The sequence below is a fragment of the Myiozetetes cayanensis genome, unplaced genomic scaffold (assembly GCF_022539395.1).
Source record: "Myiozetetes cayanensis isolate MyiCay16 unplaced genomic scaffold, myiCay2020 scf5-8, whole genome shotgun sequence".
Classification (NCBI taxonomy): Eukaryota; Metazoa; Chordata; class Aves; order Passeriformes; family Tyrannidae; genus Myiozetetes; species Myiozetetes cayanensis.
In genome coordinates, this window is record NW_026087742.1 from 39,524,486 (window position 1) to 39,546,149 (window position 21,664).

General features: G+C 36.9%; 1 long non-coding RNA gene across 1 annotated transcript; it reads left to right on the plus strand.

The window, feature by feature from the left end:
* Window positions 1-1,658: 1,658 nt before the first annotated feature.
* On the plus strand, window positions 1,659-21,222 carry LOC126649621 (uncharacterized). Its single transcript, XR_007631091.1, has 3 exons — window positions 1,659-1,820; window positions 13,016-13,147; window positions 21,115-21,222. It is a non-coding gene; the product is annotated as an uncharacterized LOC126649621 (long non-coding RNA).
* The last annotated feature ends 442 nt before the right edge of the window (window positions 21,223-21,664 follow it).

Here is a 21,664-nt window from a genome sequence, read left to right on the forward strand (position 1 = left end):
AACTCAGTCCACTTGTATTTCTCAATTCTGTTTCACCAGTAGCGCACTTTGTTCGATGATATTATACTTAGATACATTGTAATACTTGAAATATACTAGCATAACTGCAGCTTTACTAGGAAGAAATGTAAGGCACTGAAGAGATAACATATGACCTATAGGCATCTTTCACATTAAACGTAATACTTGCTATTTCATAAGGGAATATTTAGAGTTAAATGTTGTAAATACAGTTAAAAAATTAGTGCATCTAAATAAAATCACTCCCTCATTCCTGGTCATGTTCACATATTGAAATTCTTGCCAGTGTTTGTGTTGGAACAGCACACAGCCCTGTACTTTTTAGGCATACACACCTTCCCCTGATTTGGTGATGTGTTGAGAAAATAACTGGACTAACCCCAGTACAGTCATTTGCAAAGCAGGCTTACATTTTCTGTGCTCTCCACCAGCCCTTCCCAGACCATGGTTTTAACAAGTGCCTGAGCCACTGAGACTCATTTCACCTACTGAACTGCAAGAGGAGGAGGTGTGTAAAGAGATCCACAGCTCATTTATGTGTCTTTAGAGGAGGTTCAGAAATACCTGCAGTCAAATTTCTGAAATTTCTTTTGTCCTCCTAGTTATGGCTCTTAAAATTACTCTCTAATGGGTTTTAGAAATCTTCCTTTCTTTGCAAATAATTTTTTTCTGTTAAAGAATATTTTGTTTTAAATAGGAGGTATAGTACCAATGATACCATGTGTATTTTATAGTTCTCATGCTGATTCTTATTTCACATTACTATAAAAACAGATATTACAAAGTTATGTGCAGTCTTTGCATTTGAGAAATATGTTGTTGATAATATCTCACATTTCTATGGTAAGAAAATTGTTTGCCAGTAACAGAATACTTTGTGAGGGGAGGAATTTTAATGTGTTCCACTGCTCTTGTGCATAACCATTTAATTTCACTTGTTCTACTCTGTTATGAAGATACAGTACTTCTCCACTTTATGGTTTTTTGTATATTCCCAAAATATTTGACATTTGTTTTTTTTTTTATTTCTCCCTTTCATTTCAACTAGTCTATTTGATATTAGACTAATGTTTCAAATCTTTTCTTCCAGCCACCTTTTTCTCCCCCTTTCTTGTATTCTTTTGCTCCCCCTCTGGAATATTTGCTTCTTTCTTAAAGCTAATACCATCCTACTTTGCTGAGGGGTTATCAGATCCTTTCATTTCAGAGCCTTCATAGCCACTTTCTCCATTTTATTCTGCTTCTTCCTTCGATCTTGTGCTTACTGTTTGAGTGCCCCTAGAATTATTTCCCATCTTCCCCATGATACTTGTGCATCTCTCTCAGCTTCCAGGTGACATTTCTCATTTTCTCAGTTGCTACCTTTCCTAGATCCCAAACCTTCCTTGGTCTTCATTCTTATTTCAGCTTCATATGTTCTGGTATTCCAAAAGGTACTCTTACTATATCCCAGGTCCCAAACCTTTCACAAATTCTGAAGCCACACTCATAAGTTGCAGTGATGACACAGCTGTGTGATTTTTCAGAAACATTGGGCAGATCAAGTCATGGGAACATAAAATGTTCAACACCCTTGAAAGAGAAAAGGATGCTCAGCTAAAATTCTGAATCTTTTCAACCCAATTTATATTTTTAAAAGTTCTCTTTCAACATACTGTAGCAACAGTCTAGTCTCCATTTTCTGTTTACAGGGTAAAAACACGCAGCACTGTGAGAGTGGGACATACTTCTACTAGAGGTCAGATAAGCACAGGTCTTCTGATGTCTGAGTCACAAGATGATGGGAACCCTGGCTAAAGGTGGTATGTCTTATTGTACTTACAGTCCTTTTGATACATTTGTGTTGGAATGGTTCCAGGCCAGAGGAGTGAACTTGCATCTATTTCCTTTTTTGAGAAATAGTCTAGGGGTGGTGATCCATTCTGTAACTATCTGAAGGCTAGTGAGGTTAAAGAGAATTACTTGTGATGCCAAGATGCTTGAATGAAGAAGCAAGGAGTGGTCCTTTCCTTCTGTGAGAGACAAGAAAGGAGATTCTTATCAGAGAGTATTACTTTAACTATTCATTATCCTTTTTGCAGGTCTTTCCAACACCAAAATGAAATTTATATATTACTCTGGCTTTGCTAATGCCTTGGTATCTCTGTTGCAAAGATGAATATATGCTGATTTTGATTAATTAGTCACTATTGATATTTATGCAGTATTTTATTAGACATTTAAACTGCAAATTGAATTACAATGAAATTGCTGTTCTGGAAAAAGTTATCAGATCTTCACAGCAATATTTCCCATAGTTTTTGTGTTATTTGGTAGTGGGAGGGGGGAGGATGCAGGGATGGCTTCTATAAGAAGCTGCCAGAAACTTCCCCATCTATGATAGAGGCAATGCCGGCCAGCTCCAAGACAGACCCACCACTGGCCAATGCTGAACCCATCAAAAATGGTGGTGGCTCCTCTGGGATAACAGATTCAAGAAGAGGGGCCAGCCATTTAAGAACTGCGACCAGAGAAAGGAGTGAGAATAAGAGGAACAGCCCTGGAGACACCTGGGTCATTGCAGAAAGAGGGGCAGGAGGTGCTTCAGGAACTGGAGCTGAGATTCCTGTGCAGCCAATGTGCAGCCCATGGTGAGGCAGCTGTGTCCCTGCAGGCCATGGAGGCACACAGTGGACCAGAGATCCACCTGCAGCCCCTGGAGGACCACGTGCCAGAGCAGGTGGGTGCCCAAAGAGGGCTGTGAAGCCCACACTGGAGCAGGGTCCTAGCCGGACCTGTGGCCCCGGGAGAAGAGGAGCCCACACTGAAGCATCTTTGCTGGCAGGACTTGAGGCTATGAAGGGGACTCAAGTTGGATCAGCCTGTTCCTGATGCACTGCACCTCATGGAAGGGACCCACACGGGAGCAAGGGAAGACTGTGAGGAGTCCTCTTCCTGAGGAGGAAGGAGTAGCACAACATGTGATGAACTGATCGCTACTCCTATTACCTGTCCCCATGTGCCGCTGCAGGGAAAGTGTTTTAAGATTTTAATTTTATTTCTCATTGTCCTACTTTGACTTGATTGGTAAAAAATTAAATTAATTTTCCCCAAGGTGAGTCTGTTTTGCCTGTGATGGTTATTGGTGAATGATCTCTCCCTGTCCTTGTCCTGACATGTAAGCCTTTCCTTATATTTCCCATCCCATCTCCAGTTGAGGAGGGAAGTGGTGGAATATCTTTGGGCACCTGGCATCCAGTCAGGGTCAACCCACCACTGAATTTTATCTGACCTATACACATGTTCAGGTACACCTGTACACACTGTCATTCTTTTGAAGTAAAAAATATATAACCCTGACTGATGATACAAAAATTGCAACATTTTACCTGCTTATTATCTCCCCTATGTGAACCTTTTTTAGTACATAATCTGAAAATACATCTTTCTTCTCAGATAAGAAGAACTGATGCATTTAATGTGAAATGGAAGTGTAGTTTAGAGTTGGTTTAATTGGTTTTATTAAAGACAGTAAGTTACAAACTATTCCATTATCATTCACTCAATCAAGTCTAGTGACTGAGATACTTCACTCAGAAAGATGAAAAAGAAAAGCTGAAAGCTCCTATTCCCTGTACAAGGGAAAGGATGAGGGATGGAGTGAACTCTCCTGACGACTGACAGGCACATTGCTTAATGCACTACTAGAAGTCACTTGGGTACCATGGCAATGAAAGTTGCAAAAGAAGCCATGCAGAACAGCACAGTACATGATTCAGTCTCACTGAATAACTTACATAAAGGTTATCTCTATATTGTGCAATATATATATAGGTGCATTTGTATTGCTCACTTGAAGAATAATCTAAACCTGTTCAAGAACAAGAAGAAATGGAAACATTTACCTGTACTTTCAGGGAAACTTTCAAGGATTCATGGAATGATGTTCGGTGCTAACAAAGGTGCTACAGCACATGCCGCAGTCACAGTTTCCTGGCTTTCTATTCTGCATTGGGAATACTGTCAAAACCACTGTTGAATAAAGCAGGAAAGGTGCAAGTCAGTGTAATTGTGTCATGGCTAAGCAGTGTCACTGCTGTGGGTGTGAGTCTCATTTCAAAAGAAAAGAGCAATGCTATACAGCAAGGGAATGCTAGTTTCTTGGAGGTGTGAAAGATGTGTAACCTGCCTGATGGAATTGTTTCCTACTGCATACTACAGAACTCAAGGCTTGCTTTTAGAAAGCCTGGAAATTGAACCGTTCTACTTTTTATTAGTTCTCTTCATAACAAAAATGGAATAACCATTGTCAACTACTAATTCCAATCACATCTAATGTCTGTGATTAATCTTTGTTTAAATGTGAATAAGGACAGAATCCTGTTATGCCAACCAAGAAATCTTCCCTATTTCTAAAATTCTTCCCTTGTATAGTCTCTTCTGGCCATGATCCAATATGCTGTTTCATGTTCAGATTACATATTTGGAAGACATTCTTCACTATGAGAATGGTGAGGCTCTGGAAAAGGTTGCCCAGAGAAACTGTGGATGTCCTATCCCTGGAAATGTTCAAAGCCTGATTGGATGGGGCTCTGAGCAACCTGGTCTGGTGGAAGGTGTCCCTGCCCATGGAGGGGGTTGGAACTAGATTATCTTTTAATTACCCTTCCAAGACAAACTGTTCAATAATTTTGTGTTTTGGCTCTCATACCTGTACTCCTTTTCTTGGAAACACTTATGAAACCGATGTGCCAATTTTAATCACTATCAAAAATTGCAGATGGGCTTTTTTTCTGCAAAGAAGAGCTTGATGAGGAGTTGGGCTCAGATGACTAGTGAGCCAGATGAGAACACTAGGACTGGATCATAGAAACAGTAGGAACATGCTCAAAAATTGTACAAAATGTCTTGGCTAAGAAGACCCTGGGATGTTCAGGGGTCAGAGATACTGAAGGATTTTTGCACTGTAAGAGAGAGGGGAGAGAAGTAGGGTCTGCAATGAGATAGAACTGATTTAATGATGCATTCCTACATGGACATTTATATTCAGGACTCTAGTTTGTGGGGAGACAGATTTCTGGGAGCATCATTATTGCTGGACTGCTAGTGATTCTTACACATGTGTACACACACACGCCTTAGAGGATCCACTCAGCCATTATCCTTTTTTTGCTCTCAGAAACATGCAGTTGTTCTCTACACAGCTTCACACAAGATCTGTCATGCTACATTTGCCCTGGTTTACATGGTATCATTAATTATTGTAAATTAATTTTAAAATTTTGAAATGCACTAACACCCACTTGTACTGTATCTACACTGTGAAAGTCAGTGAAATTGAAATATTGTCATTAAATGCATTTCAGTTTCATTGCACACAAATTTGTAGGTTTTGAATAAATACTGTGTTTTCAACCCAGTTTGAGGCTTATTGCTCAAAGATAAAGAACACTACTAGTCATCAAACCTCTTTCCCATTACAGATAATAAGATACTCTTTCTCTGTTACAAGTGAGTAGGAGGACATTTGAAGTCAAAACTAGATAGAATCAAGTGGAAAATGTCTTGCAAGTTTTCAAGGAAATGGAAAAGTATTTAACCTTCCAATTAGTAGAGTATGGAAAGGAATGTTGGACCAGAGATCATGTGTGTTGTGAAAAGCAAGACTAATTTGACAGAAATCAATAGACTTACAGCATAAGTGAGGTCAAAATTAGATTTTTCTTTTTTTTCTACCTTCTTTCATTATAGAAAGAAATAAAATATCTTCAATTTTCCCTTTTAATGAGTAACATAAGAGCTTTTCAATGTCTGTTCCATGTTCATGCAAGACACTATATTAACTTCTGTGTCCTGCCCAAGTGATTCAAAGCATCTCTACTTGTCACCTAAATTTATCACAGGAGTGAAGTATATGATACACTGAAGCCTTTCACATACATACTTTTCAGAACCAGTATGTGGTGCTCATCTTGGAGATTTGATATTTAGACCTACCAATGTATAAAGGATAAACAAGTACCATAAATAGTGACAAATAAATTAGAACTCTATAAAATAAGTTCTTAAACATTCAAACAACTATTGCTGATATGTAACCTTTGCTGGCAAAGACATATATTTTAATATATATTTTAACTTGACATGATCACCTACAGCCATGACAATGATGTGGTTCATAACAGTTGCCAAATTTTATATTTCCTTTTAATTTTAATTTAGGTTTTCTTTGCAAATTGAAGATGTGAAGCTTCTAATAATGAGAAAAGAATGTTTTCTGGTTTTTATTCTGGTGAATACTAGAAATCTTGAGTCAGCCTTGTCAAGATTTGTCTCTATGTCATATTAAGAGATGACACCAGTAGTTACTCTAGTTCTCAAATCAAATATCATGCTTATTAATGATACTCATGTAACAGTTATCAGTTATCTGCCCAGCATAACACTAGCATTTGCTGCCTCCTTTGAGAAACAGATAAAAACACAAAATGTGAAAAATATGTTGAAAGGAAGCCAAGGGAAGAGATTCGTTATATTAAAAGCAGACTAACTGTAATGAGTACCTCCTGAATGTCTCACTGCTATGTCATGTTTAGAGACTGTTTAGAGACCCTAGCATGATGGATATTAGTGTCACCATTCTGCCTTCAAGGTAGAATTTGTAATCACTGATATCCCACTGATTTCATCCTGCTGTATTAAAAATGATAACTCACAACAGTTTATCTGTCAAAGATATCTTTTATAAGTTATCTACAAATAATCTCTGATTTGCTGTAGGCTTTCCTCCGTTATTTGGTGCACAACAGCCCATCTGACTAATTCTCTGGTTCTTCTATGTTCATTCCTTCTATTATTTGTCATTCACATATTTCTAGATTAGTAAGTGTTTGTTTTAATAACTGTTTTGAGAGAAAATTCCTGTCTGTAATCACACATCAACAATTACATATGGCTGACATCATTCAAGAAAAGACAGTTACTATCCTTTGCTTGCTGCTATTATTTTCCTTTTTTTTTTAAAGATCCACCATGCATTCATAAAGAAGGAATAATATAATAAAATTTGAATCATTATTTGCTTATCAAAACTTTAGAAAAAACACATAAACAGATTTCTGGGATGAAGTTTGTTTATATTGCCTAATTATTGAATTCTATGAACTAAATTATAAAATATGTAATACCTACTATATATAACATAGCTATACATATATCTTGAGAAAGAAAACAGGGCTGATGCAGAAAATGTAAGACAACTCAATCTGCTACATAGTGGGCTTGTGAAAAACAATTTGAGAAGTTCTACCCAATATTCTGAATAAGTCTTTTATAAATATATTCTCCTTGTATATGTCCGCCATCTAGTAGTTTGAGCAGTGGTGGCATCTACCAAGACATTCTTCAAAAATCAGTTTTACTCATCATGACTTCAGACCTCAGTGAGCAGTCTCTCTGTGTCCTGCCACCACATGGGTGGTAGTATGAATTAATTAAGCCTGGTATTAATTACATTTTACTTCTGGTTTATGAAACTGAAGTTGCATGTGCTAGCAGTGTATGAACTGTGATGTGGAGAATAGAAGACTTTCATGTTATTCCTTCCCTTCAGCTTTACATCATAACATTTCCATTCATGATCTCCCTTGGGAAATTTGTTAGTTTTTGTAGCAGTTATCAAAGAAGGCAGGGTCTCGTTCACCACATTGTTCTTAAAGTGCTAGTCTTGCTTTCTAAAATTCAGACAAATATAAACTCCAGGATATGAGATGGTAAAATGTGTTAGGTGCTGCTGGTCTCTACAGAAGTGCTAGACTGGTACACTATTGGTTTGGGGCAAAAATGGCATTACTTCGGGACAGAAAACATGCAGCATTTCTGTAGCTTTTACTTTTTGTTTGCTTGGAGTCATCATGTGTGTTTGTAATATTTCTCTGCTCATGGCATGACAGATCTAGCAATTAGTGCACCTCTGGGAGGCAAACCCCTGTGCTTTTATTCCACGAGCACCAGCCTTGCTGTTTTGGGCATCCCTGCAATGGTGTAAGTGATAGTGAATGGGCACTGTAGAGTTGCCAGATGATGAAAGCTTGGCCTTTATAGTCAGACAACATTGCTACCCTGACCGCAGAGTTTTTAGTTCAATGCATTAATACCAATTTTCAGTAAGCAAAGGATATTAACTCTGACCCCAGAAATGCTTCTAAGACATTACTCACTGGACCTTTAGTTAAAAAAACAAAAGAGAGGTATCATTTTATGTTTGCTTTATTTTGCACTGTCTTTGGGCATCTGTTACTGTCAGATGCAGTTTTGACACTAGTTTTGACAGATTAGTTGGTCTTGTCAAACATGATCATTCTAAAAATATTATTATCCCCTTCAGAGTTTAAATCACTGACATAAGCAAGATGCTTATTCATTGTGTCTGGCTATGCCAGCACAGTATCAAAAAATACTTTATGCAGATGTTGATGGCACTATTTTAGTAATTCACAGGTGCCACAAGTTTGTCTACGCCACAATGCATAGCACTTACCTATGCCTTTTACAACATGGCCATTCAGGAAAGTTGGTCACTACTTACATAGCTTGTGAAATTTCTTTGATCTAGAACAAACCACTTAGTTAAAAAAATATAATGGCTCATAGTCCTTTGTTAGATACAAAGAAGCAACTTCAAGTGTTGAAGTGTTTTCTACCCTGGTATTATTAGTTTAACTGATGGATAGATTTAAACTTGCAACTTGTAGTTTTGATGTAAATATATCATAAGCTCTGGCAAAGTCTAATTGTTTGAGGATTTTCTTCCTTAATATTTCCAGGAAGTAAAGGCAAAGCCTTATCTGTAGTAATAGATGTATGGACATCCCATGAAGGCATGAGAAACGAAACTGGGAAAATGTTAAACAGGAATATTTTTCCAGACTCCCCTTTTGCAAATGGCAGTGATGAAATAGTATCTGCATTTCATGCCATGACCACTTAACCTTCAAAGGAAAGAGAAAAACAATTCTAGAATTTAGTAGAGATGTTTTAACATAAAATTAGACCACTAAAGGAGTGGGATGAGGTTAGGGCAGAGGGAGAAAAGAGTAGCTATAAGAAATACTGTTTTCCCCTTCTGATTAAAAATATTCATTAAGAGTTGGGGAAAATCTACATCTTTAGAAAGGTTGGGGGTTTTCAATTTTCTTATGAAAACTGATATGTAGTAAGACTTTCCAAAATACACTCCTCTTACATTTGGTAGTAATAAATACTAAAATGGCAATATTAAAATATTGTTAGATACTTTTATTTGGGCTTTTAAAATATCTGCATAGTTAGTGTATTTGTAAATAACACTAGCAAAGAAGTAAAATGTGAAGATGAATGCATTGAATTGTTATGCTCATTTCCCTTTCAGTGAAAATGCAGGGATCTACCTTTATCTTCTGAGACCAGATGTAGATGTGTAATGAGAATCTGCAAATTATCAATATGCACAAACACCACAAAAGGAATCTGGGATGTTCAATTCATTCCTGACAAGTAGGATTAATGGGGAATGGATAAATATGTATGTAAAAAATAAGACAGGACTGAAAGTTAAGTCTCAGGGACATGGTCAATTTTTGAAGATTACTTATGTTTATTACATTGAAGAAATTCTCCCAAAGAAAGTTTGTCTGGGAATAAAGAAGTTTTTTGGGGTTTTTTTGTTTGTTTTTTTTTTAATATTTGAAATATATTGAAATAAATTTGAATAAAGCAGGCCTACTGAGAGATGAGCTATTCACTCAATATTTCCAGGTAAAGTTAAACATATTTTTGAATGTTTATTCAGCAGGTCTCTGTTTTCTTCACCAAGGTGAAGTTGCTAAACAACTTGGCAGTTGCAAATCATCATGTCCCAGACTTCACAGTTCTAAAATTCTCACCAGTCTTCTGATTCCCCAGAGCTTAAGAAAACAGACTGAGAAAGGTACATTAACTATATGCAAACTACAGCAGTGATCTACTGCACACAGCTATACACGTGTCAGTTATGTGGAACTTAAATTAGATGTTACTGAGATGTTACTGAGATTTTACTCCAAAGGGAGTATATTTGCAATAAAAATGATGTGACTGTCCTGCACTGATCCTGTGATGTTCCATGTCACCTATATGGGTCCAGAGTTGTATGATATATTTTTAATCTTGTTTGTGTCCTCCAAACTACATCATCAATTAGTCTCCTCTTAGAAAAATCCTCCTTATCAATATAAATAGATGAACCACTGTATTTTTAACTCTATGTCTTTTAAAATATCACTAACTAAATATTCTGCTGGTCTCCACAGAATCATTTTGGTAGATCACATTTATATTTACAAAAGTGTATAGCAAGGGCAAATCAAAAATTTACCTGAAATACATGGTACACACATAACTATTCATATTGTACCAAGTAGGTAACGCCCTTAGTTTTGCTTCATATTGATTAATAACAACAATAAATTAATTTTAAAAGGCATTACTTTATTCTGCCAAAGTAATTTGTGCCTTTAGCAAACAATTCTAAGGAAAAGTCAGAAAGGAACGATATTGAAGAATTCAAAAATACATAAATGTTGGATCTTATCCAAGATATATGAGCTAACCTGCATAATGCTAATTATATTCTGATTACAGCTGATGAAAATTTTCACACAAAGCTCTTCTCTGCAATGTTTAGCAGATACAGAGTTGCCAAAATCTTCAGTTATTACTTGAGAGGATTTTTTGTCTGGGAAAGAAATTAAATCCCCAGTTGAAAAACAATCATTCTTGGTAACTTCAAAACACATCCCCCCCCCTTTTTTTTTTTTTCTTACTTTATTTGTATTTTAGTAATAACACTTGAAATTTTGAAATCAGATCAAAGTACTTAAAACACTATCAGAGTTAAATACTTAAAGGAGCCAAATAAACTTTTTTTTTCCCATTAATTGACTTTTCTATTTTTTCAGGCACTGTTGAATTACTGACAAAGTACTGGTGTTAGCCCCCATAGATAGTCCACCAGAAAGCTAACTACTGATATGAGATTCTGATCCCACTGGAATCCATGGAAATCATGTCATCAATGAACTACAACAGAACCAAGAATTTATAACCTGACTATTAGCAGAACTAGGACAAAAACTTTAAGCAAATCTCATCTGTCTGGATGAGCTAGATCAGCATCTTTATGTTATTAATGTTTAGAAATAACACCAAAAACTCTTGACAACTATGAGTCAGGGATTACGTTTTATTGTTTTGGTCTTGCTTACTGGGAATTGTTGAAAATTACTTTGAAAATTGTCATTGTATGAATTATTTGTGCTTGCAATTTTATAGTCTGTTATATCATGAATGTTTGATGGATGCATTTAGAATCACCAGCTATAGATCCAGCCACCAAATTCCTAGTGGGTTGCTACATCATGACATTTTATACCTAGTAAATCCTGAAATCCTGCAGGTTTTTTTAGGTCTATGTAGGCAAGCTTATTCACTTTGATGGCACTATATGCATGTTAAGGGCTAAATACGTGAACTGTGCAGGACTGAAGGCTTTTGGAATTATTCTTAAAATCCCGTAATAATGGATTGTACCAATATTCTGTGTTTAGGTACTTATCATGGATAAATATTGGTAAGTTGTTTCCACTGTGATACTTTTCTGAGAGTCTATGTTGCTCCATTGGAAAGGAATGTGCAAGCTATAAGGCTGGGAATAAGCAACCTGCAAAAAATAAATCCTCAGGTTCTGTTCCCTTAATTTTTTTTTCTGAAACACTGAGATTTCTGAGAACTGCTAAGGTTGCCGAGACCACAATCACATTCTAAAGAGGATTTTTCAGCAATGGTTTGCTTCAGAAGTTCATTTTCACTGAAGACACTAAATTGATGTGATTTATCTAATTTATTTAATAAATTCATGGAGGAAACTCCCATGGAACTGTTTTCTGAACCACAAGACTGCTGTTATTTGTCTCTGAGTAAAGTGTTGCCTATTGTAAATTGATATTTGGAAACTTAAGTCTTTGGAATCTGCTCAGCTTCACTTATCATCTCTTGAGACCATGTTATTTACATGAGGGTTCTCAGTGAAAAAAGCTTCTAGGACTCTGGGTTGCAAAGATGGACTTGAAGAGAAAAATCCACTTCATATTTCTCTTGGGAATAATGTCAAAAAATAATTCTCAGGCTTTAATGATAAGAATAATTTTGACTTCAAGCAGAATAGGAATTGGTTCCAGTTATAAGGGTAAAATAATTTCAGTAGCCTCCCAGTTTAGAGACAACAGTTCTGCGAAGTTCCTTTTGCCTGTATCTTCTGTTCTTAGCCACTGAAACAGCAATGAAAGGGCCTTTCCAAGCACTTGCAACAGAACTCTAGAAGAAGTTCTTTTCTTCACATAGGTTAAAATTAGCATTAAATTACACTCAGTTATGAAGTGTTGTGTTCAAAACCATACATTGCAATTGAGAAGAGCTGATATGCTCTTTTGGCAGGTTTCAGGATTTAAAACGGAAGAGCTGAATCTACAGTTGTGGAACTGAGGAGTCTTAAAGTTGGCCTTTGACAACCAGTCATAATAGATTTAGAAAATTCATATAGTTTATTTGTAATAAATACAATTACATAGTTCTGTTTAAAATTATATGTTAATCAGCATCCATTGCCATCCTGCTGAGAACAGGCAGCAGCTACTCAAGGATATGAGAAAGTATAAATTTCCAAACACAGAGATATTGCTACATTGCATAGGATGCAAAAGAAAAATATAAGAACAAAATACAAGGTAATATATGTCTCTGACAACTGAGTAGTCCACAATTCATATGTTCCAAATTCTACTCTTAGAAATACTAATATTTTTCCCTACACTATCAATTCTCATTGTGATTAAAACACAACTATAATAATTTAGTCCAGAACTACTTTCTAGGGGAATTGAGGGTGCAGCATTCTCTTTGATTAACACTTGCTGGTGTCATCCGTGCTCTTGTTCCACAGCTGGGAGGTTACACACCCTCCCCCAGTGCCTTGTAACTGAGAGCAAACTTCACCTGTTCTAGAAAATGGATACAACCTATAGAATCATAAGCAGAAAGAGGCTCCAGAGTCTGGAACAAGTTCATCCTCAAGGTAAGGAGTTAACAGAGATGTTACAACTGTGGGATATGTTCCTATAGCTATGATTGCTTTGTCAACCCATTTTTACTTGCTTGCTGTTTTGTAACAGTTACCTGAAAAACCTGAATAGGTCAGGTGTAACAGTTTTAGTCCTGATCCTTTGCCTGGACACTCACGAGTGCTAAACTTGCATTACAAGCTGATGTGCCTGCTTTGAGTTTGTGCGTCCAGAGTCCCTGCTCACAGTCCATCTGCTCTGGGCTCCAGTGGCAAGGTTGGGTACCTTGTGGCTTTGTAGCAGCTTAAAGCTGTCCTTAGAGACAGATACTAGCTAAATCTCTTCACACCAATGATTTCTAATACAGCTATTTACTATTTTGAATACCATAAGATCTGGTGAAAATCTCTATTTTAAACTATAGTCACAGTTCCTTTCCTAGTTCCCTGCTGCTCCTTACTTATAGTCTCATTTCAGTTTTAGATGTCATATGTTGCTAAACTCTGTTTAGCTGAAAAAAACTGTCCCTTATGAGAAAAACCAGTATGGTATTGATGGAACTTGGATGACATGCCTCAGGAGTTCTCTTTTGTATCTTGTCTCCCTCCTGGATAAATATATCTTGGACAGATTTTCAGAACAAGTGAATGTAGACTTTCAAGACACAAGTTCAAAAATGATGAATGCCTTTTTGAGCCCAAGTCAAACTGAAGGTGGAATAAATTTATGTACATAGACCAATGCATGAAAGCACCCTGATCTCTTGTATTATCAGCCAACTATTTAATGACAGAGTAGAAAAGGGTTATAGGCATTAGCTTTAAATTACTTCAGGTACCAGTGAAGGTATAGTGATAGGCTCATTTTTCTTGCTGCTTGGTTTTTGAAATGGTACCTTTTGAAAATTGTATCTGAAGTGAAATATTCTACATTTTACATTTGGAATTAAACCTTATACCTGCAAAACTTCTTGTAGCAGTTCTTCCTGAAGCAAAGGAGTGAGTTAAATGGGCCTATGGCAGCTCTCCAAGCTACTTTGGTGGTAGTATTAGGTTTTATATGATACATTTGAAAGACCTTCTACCTTGTGACTGCAAAGATGTTTTCTCATCTGGAGAATGATAAGTCATGACAAGCCTAGTGACCATGTTGAATCAAAAGAGAAAAAGATAATAACAACATAAACATTCAGGTGCAAGTATTGTAACTGCCTCAGTACAAAGGAATCTCTGACTACCATATTTATCCTTCTATTTCATGTGATGCACAGGATCTCATTTACCACAATAGCAAGAGAGGAATTACAAAGCCTTCCAAAGAATTATGGAAACGATTCCCATTCTCATCTTCAGTCCCACTGAAGCCATTTATTTTGACTTTATGAAGGAGTTTAGTAACAGATGAAACACAATCTACTGGGTTGAACACAGGCTTGGGACCTGTAGGCACCTGACTGGGACCTGTTGCTAATTCTGCCATTAGCTGCTGTATGATGTTATATTATTCTGTTTCCCCATGCCTTACATTCTCTGTCTGTATGACACAGATAGCACTCTCAGGCATGCCAAAAACAAATGTTGAATAGGAGCTAACTGCTTATTTTATCTTAATCAAGGAAAGGGGGTGTGAAAGTTTATCTGAATGAGAATCCTTAAAAATTTAAAATACTGCTAGCTATTTCATTGTATCATTTAGGCAGAAATTGCTGGCAGTTCTGAAGCTGTGACAAAAGGATAGAAATCCTGGTGGTATTTCACAGCACCATACCATTTCCTAAACGTATCAACCATTTTTTAGTAAGCTATTAGATGTTACTGCTGGTATACAGTAGAAACGGAACCCATTCAACAGTCCCAATTGAGTGCATGACATATCAAATTTAAATGAGGCAATTTAAGTTCCTGATTAATTATCCATTAGCAATAACTCACTATTATGCAGTCTGTTTCTGAAGATATTGAAACATGGTATTATGGAGTTATTATGCACTCCTTTTTTATGAGTCTGTTCCAGTCTTTTTGGACACTGATTTAGTGCTGCATCACAGTTTACATATGCACATTAAAGCTGTCACACATTAAACTCTTAATTGTTAATTACCATTTGGGTATTAGAAGAACAGCCTGGCCAAGCTTTAATTTCCCAGTGAAATCCTTAGATCTGAGTAGTTTTCAGAACTGTGTTTTCTCCTCTCTTAATCATCAAACCCTAAACAATTGATACTTATTTTCACCTAAACCTTCTTCAGCTACTGTGAGATCCTCACAGAGTGTTCCAGTGTTACCCTCACTCAACAAAATTTCCACTAGAAGTTTCCTGTAAGAGTCTGTACTGAGCAAAGGCTGAACAAAGATCTCAGCGCTTTTCACAGAGGATTTAGTACCTCCTGTGTAACACATAACAGGTTTTGTTGTGCATGGCTTTGTGTATTGTCAAACTGGAAAAATTCAACCATCTGTGTTAATTTGTGGGAATTAGCATTCATAGATTTCTTGTATTAAAAAAATGTCAATTCTAATATTCTACTATGTTTAATTTTTATCATATACAATTACTTGCTTGATTTTATATTCATTTTTTTATTTTACAGTCCCATTCTCATGCTGTATAAATCATAAAACTACCAACAATCCTGTATTTCTTATTTTGATACCTGATAAAATGAAGTACCACTGAACTCCCTCCTCAGTTTCTATAGGTTTCAAAATGTATTTTTTCTATCATGTCAGCACTTAGAAATTACTTCAGCGAAGTACTTTAATTACTGTATGAACACCAATCAATTAATGAATCTTTGAAGCAACTTTGAGAGACAAGAATAAATTATGGATAAATGAAGACACAGAAGAATTTTGATTTTATCAATTTCAATACAGATGAGAAGCAGAAAGAAGAACAGCACTGTCTGCATCAAGATTCCTGGTTGTCTTTGCAACTCACCCAAACAAATTTCCTCTGTTTCTATTATGTGTATTAACTCTTCCCCTGTGCCTTCTATTGCATGACTTACCACAACTGTCCATGCAGTATTAAAATCGTTTGTGTTAGATATGAGTCCCTGCCTGAAAAGCCTCTCAAAGGCAGTAGTTCTTAACTGTATGTGAGCACATTCTGGCTGGGCTTCCTGAAACCCATCCCAGTGATAATGTCTTTCATGATAAATTGGTAACAAAACATTAACAGGCATGCCAAGCCTGATTCTCCTCCGAAGAGCTCTTCCCACAACTTCAGCAATGTAAAACTCTTTGAAAGGGACTTTGAACATCATTACAGCCTATGCTGGCATTGCAATAGCCCGGTTAGAAGGGCAAATGAGAGTAAGGCTAACTAGGTATGGAATAAAAAGACACTTTTAATTGGACTCTGACAAGATAACTGATTGAAAACCTGCAAGGGTAACATTTTCAGTGACCTTTGTGGAAACATTAAGCTTTTGAAGAGAATCCTATGCAAGTCTGGATTCAATTTCTTTAGGCAGCTTATGCTTCATACTTATTTAGCAACCCTTTGGTAGTATAATATCATGGCTTTTATATCTTTCAGTCTTTGTAGATATTAGCTGGAGTTTCCCTATTAAAGTAATATTATATTATTCTGAGCTATTTTTTGTGAGTCTGCCTTCCTGCTCTCTCTGAAGTTTCCCCGTTGTATTGAGATTGTGGGGGGGGGGGGAGGGTGGCGCAGGAGGAGTTACAGGGATGGCTTTTCCCCTTGTCTGACAGAGACAATGCCAGCCAGCTCCAAAATGAACCCACTGCAAAAACTATTGCACAAAGGTAAGTGCATCCTGAAAAGAGAGAAGGAAGTAAAAGCTACAGCAATACCCCTTTCATGAGATGTGACCACCTTAGTTTGAATGACGCTTTTTCTATCCTTTTGTAGTCTTCAAATTGGCAGTGTCATTAAAAATAAATTCAAACTCAGGAGCAGAAGTCTGATCTCATTACAGTTTCTCAAGTCCATAATGCCTTTACTCATTAGATGAGGTTTTCTTGAGAAAGAATCTCCTTTCTTATTGTATGTATACATGCAACAACATTGCCACCTCGTAAAGCAATTCTAGAAAGGCTCATTGCCTTTTCTTGAGCAATGAGCGTGTTGAGAAAGTTCTCCTGTATGGAACAGCAGTGTTCTTTTCCTGTCATGCAGAAGATATGCTTAGCAGTATTGGCAACAGGTCTTCAAACACAAGATACTCACTTCAGAGATTTCTCAGTTCTGGGTGTGAAAAGACTGAAGGGAAGCACTGAGCTTTGTCCATGTGTTTATATGACTGTCTGTGTGCACAAGCACATGAACATACATAGACATAGATAACCACTACCAATTCCTAGGACACCATACTTTTGTTTATTTATTTGTTTCACTAAAGGAACCTTAAAAGTTCAGTTTGCCATGGAAGAACCTTCCAATAGTACATATCAAAACTTCATTCAAGCATTTTTGCTTTTTCTTTTGGATGTCCTAAGGGCTGCAATCAGGTGTACAAAGATTATGACTGCTCTGTTCCATTGCTTTCTCATAGCTCCTCTCCTCTCCTGTGTTGATTCTGTTGTTGACACTACTCAGCTTGCACAAATCAGACAGTTGAAGCTGGATGAAGTGAATCCCAATAAAAGACAGAGAATAGCAATTTTTCCTTGGCTCGATATCCACTATCTGGTGTAAGACTACTTTTTTAAAGGGATATCCCACTTCCAGACAGATTTATTTGTCCTCTGGTGTCCTTAGTGCTTCCTCACCACCTCCCCCCCCCGTCTCTGGGCTTTACAGCAGCACAATCAGAGAACTCCCTTACTTGGCTGATGCAGAAGCATCAGCCCTGTTTTTTCAGCACACAGACTTGCAAATGACACACCAACACGACATCATCAACTCAAGCACGGAGTGATAAGAACATGTTTGTTTCCGCTGATTTTGTGCAACAATTCAGCCTTCTGATTATAATATTATACAAAAGTCTGAGTTAACTAACTATTCTTTATTGTTCACCACTTGCCCAAATGATGAAGCATTCAGTGCCTTAGAACACTTTTCAGCAGATTTCTTGAAACTCTTTCATGTTCTGTACTTTTTTGCAGATCTGCTACAGGCCTGAAATGTTTATAGTTCTCTGATGTGAGTGAGCATTTTTGCTGTTCTTAAAATCTTTTTTTGAAGAAAAAAAATCAGAAATTTAACCTTCATAAGGTTTTACTAATGTTAATGTTGTTTTATATATGCAAACCATCTTTCAAAATTAAGTGAGACTTGCATATCATGATATAAATTTTAATATGCAAAATGTGCAATCCATACAAATCTTATTTTGGTTTGTCTACAGCTTGGCATTCGGGGGAGAAAAGGTTTCTGGTAAGGTCATATTAAAACTTTTGTGTACAACATCACAGATATTCCTGTGAAAAGAATAATAAAATTTGAAAAAGCTTTGTTTTCTTTTTTTAAAGAGGAATTAATGTGAAAAATCCGCCTGACTCCATCTGTGCTCTCTTCAATATCCACTTTGAAGAAAGGGTTACAAGGAAATATTTCTAAGTGTGTCAAGTATTTATGAGATCCACATTATCTGCAGTCTATAACCAAGAATGGAGAAAGAGCGAAGTGCCATGGTTTACCCATGCTTAAGCAGGAATGTATCTGGCAGGCCTATTCCCTCCTCCTTCTGGTTCTATGGTGCCTTGAAAGAGTAGCAGGCTATGCTCACAATTCAATTAATCGTGTGGTATTTTTGAAAGTTCAAATGCGATATTTTCATACAAATGTTCCCCGAATGAGAAGATTCACAAGCTGACAGAGGCTTCCTTATGTCTGAATTTTTTTTTCAGTACTTTGTGAAATGTTTTTTTATCTGACAATTTAAAACGCATCCCGCAGACAGAACTGTGCAGGCTGTAATACACGTAAAGTGAACAGAACCTTTAAACATTGTTTTTGCCTGTAAAGGAAAAGAGCAGCAACTGAGAGATATAAATCAAACTGTTGATCATGGAAATTCTACAGTGAAAGATAAAACTAACAAGAATAGAGAAATGTATGAGGCCCCTTCTATGCATCCCCAGCCTCTGTTTGCTTGAAAACAGATAATAATCTTTTCCTAGAGTAAGATGAAATGCTGTTGCTTTTTGTGCTTTATGAGCCAAATTGACTATGCATGTGCTCTTATCCAAATCACCAAGTTGAAGAGTGTCATAAAATAAAGAAGATTTATAATATAAAAACCGTGGAAAGCATTAGTAAAAACTCAGTGTAAATCAATTGCTATTTACTGCTTGTTTTGGTTGATTTCCCAGAGTAATACCTCAGAAAAAAATTAATTTGATAAAATGCACTTTAAGTTTTATCTGCATAAACTTCTGTAATTACACTTCCTATAGCAAAGGAAACGCAGATGATGCTGTTTTGTGCCAAAAACCAGAAAAATTATGCAGAATCCCGTTTGGGCTATTTGTGTGGCCCAGAGTGAGTGTATTAATCTCTCGGGATTTCAGGAATTCTTCCTGAAAACCCAGAGATACTAATAGCAATTTATCCTGTAAATGTAATACCCAAATTCTGAATTATTTTCCTTGACTTATATTTTATAAACACAGAATGATATAATGTTTTGAAAGGATTAAAGACAAAAACCTCTATCTTCAATGATGGCATGTGCAGTGTAAAATATGCAAGACTTAAAATTTACAGCTGTATGAATAATGTCTCTTCAGTTCATGCCCAAATGAAGAGAGGAAAAAAAAACCACGGCTGAAACAAAGTTGTTATGAACTGGAAATATTTTAGCACTTTTTTAAAACTCCAGGAAACTTAATTTCAGATTAACCCAAAATGATTTGTTCTTCTTAGAACTCATGATTTATGTTCCATCTTTGTGAAGTCACCCTGTTCTACAGACAGTATGGCACATCCCACCCCATCCAAAGAGGGTGGGCTGAGCTGAGAGAGCTGAGAATGCCCATCTCATGCCTCTGGTAGTTCTGACAGAAACACTTCTTTGGCAAAAACCAAAGAAAACTTTGTTGCACAAAGAAAAGAACTACTTCAGGCCTGAGACAGGACAATATTTAGCCAGTGGGTCTTTACCAAGTACGTCACAGTATGAGTATGACCTTGCTCTCCAGTCACAGGAGCAGTTTGCCTTTGAAAAAGGACAAATTTACATGAAATGCTCAAGTCTGCAATGACATCTGAAAAGCAGAGATTAAATTCCCTGGGACAAAGCCAGTTCTGTATAACCATATAGCTCCCAGTCCCAAAGCATAGTCTGGAAATCTGCTAGCTGGCAATAAAAATCTCTTCAGAAGCATAAGCAGTTCTCCTGCTCTACCTGCCTACAGCCCCTTCACCATGCACCACTCGTCCCATCTCCACTGTGCTGGGCTGTTTAACGTCTGTGGGGACTTTGCCTTAAACAAAGGGTTGGTGCAAGTACCATCCCCACGTCCCAGAACCTTCAATGCAAGGTGATTCCTGCCTTTGCTCTGTTGTATTTAAATGCACATGGATGGAGGAGCCAAAGACTATCTCATTTCATACCCGTATCACATGTAATTACTAACCATCTTTATGATGAATTTTGTCAGATTTCTGCTGAGCACATTTCCAAGACAACCCTTCCAAAACTCCCCAACACTGCATAATGCCTAATGAAAGTTTGAAACATTATTATTATTATAGTTTAATGAAACTGAATAGCTGTTACAAATCTGTCCCTGTCTTGAAGTTCAGTGTTTCAATCTTCAGATGTGAAGAAAGGGTCATGGACATACATGCATAACTTTTTTTCAATACTCTCAGTGCAAAAGCCCTTTAGAACCTTCTCTGCTCAATAATTAAGTCTCTGTGGAACCTCATTTGATCATTAGGGGTACCTGAAAAGTAATAGTAAACCCTTATAGATGAATATTCAGAATTTAATAATTAGCGCTTTCCTGATTTTTAGCAAAATCAAGATGAAATGATTGTCATTTCTTCCCTTCTTTAGAGCTGAGCCAGAAGTCTGCTTTACAGGATCTACCAAGTCACTGGACACCAACTGACCATTTACAGCAGTTTTGAAGCCTGTCTGGACTTTCTTGTTCAGATGCAGACAACCAAGGTATAAATCCACTTGTAGGCATGAGCCATCTGTTTCACCTAACTGTAGATGCTGTTTCACAAAAGGGGATGAACTAACCAAGCTACTCACTGTCTCCAAACAGAAGAGTTTTCATCTCTCATCTCAGTTTCCTTCTCCCCCATCCCATTCATCTTCTGCTTGCCTTTTGCTATCTCTGACACCTTGTGCAGGTCCCTCTGTGAGCTGATCCAACACAACAGGCTGGCAGAAAACTAATCTATATGTAGATTCCTGTTGGGTGAATAAGCTGAATCTTGGATCTTATCATAAGCAATAAAAGTAAAAAACCATCTACACCAGAAATTACTTTATTGGAACAGGGAAAATCTTGCCCTAGGAATCAACCTGAGTAAACAACAGTTATGATCTTTTTTCAGAACTTGTTCAGAAATCTTAGAATGAAAGCAAATCCCTG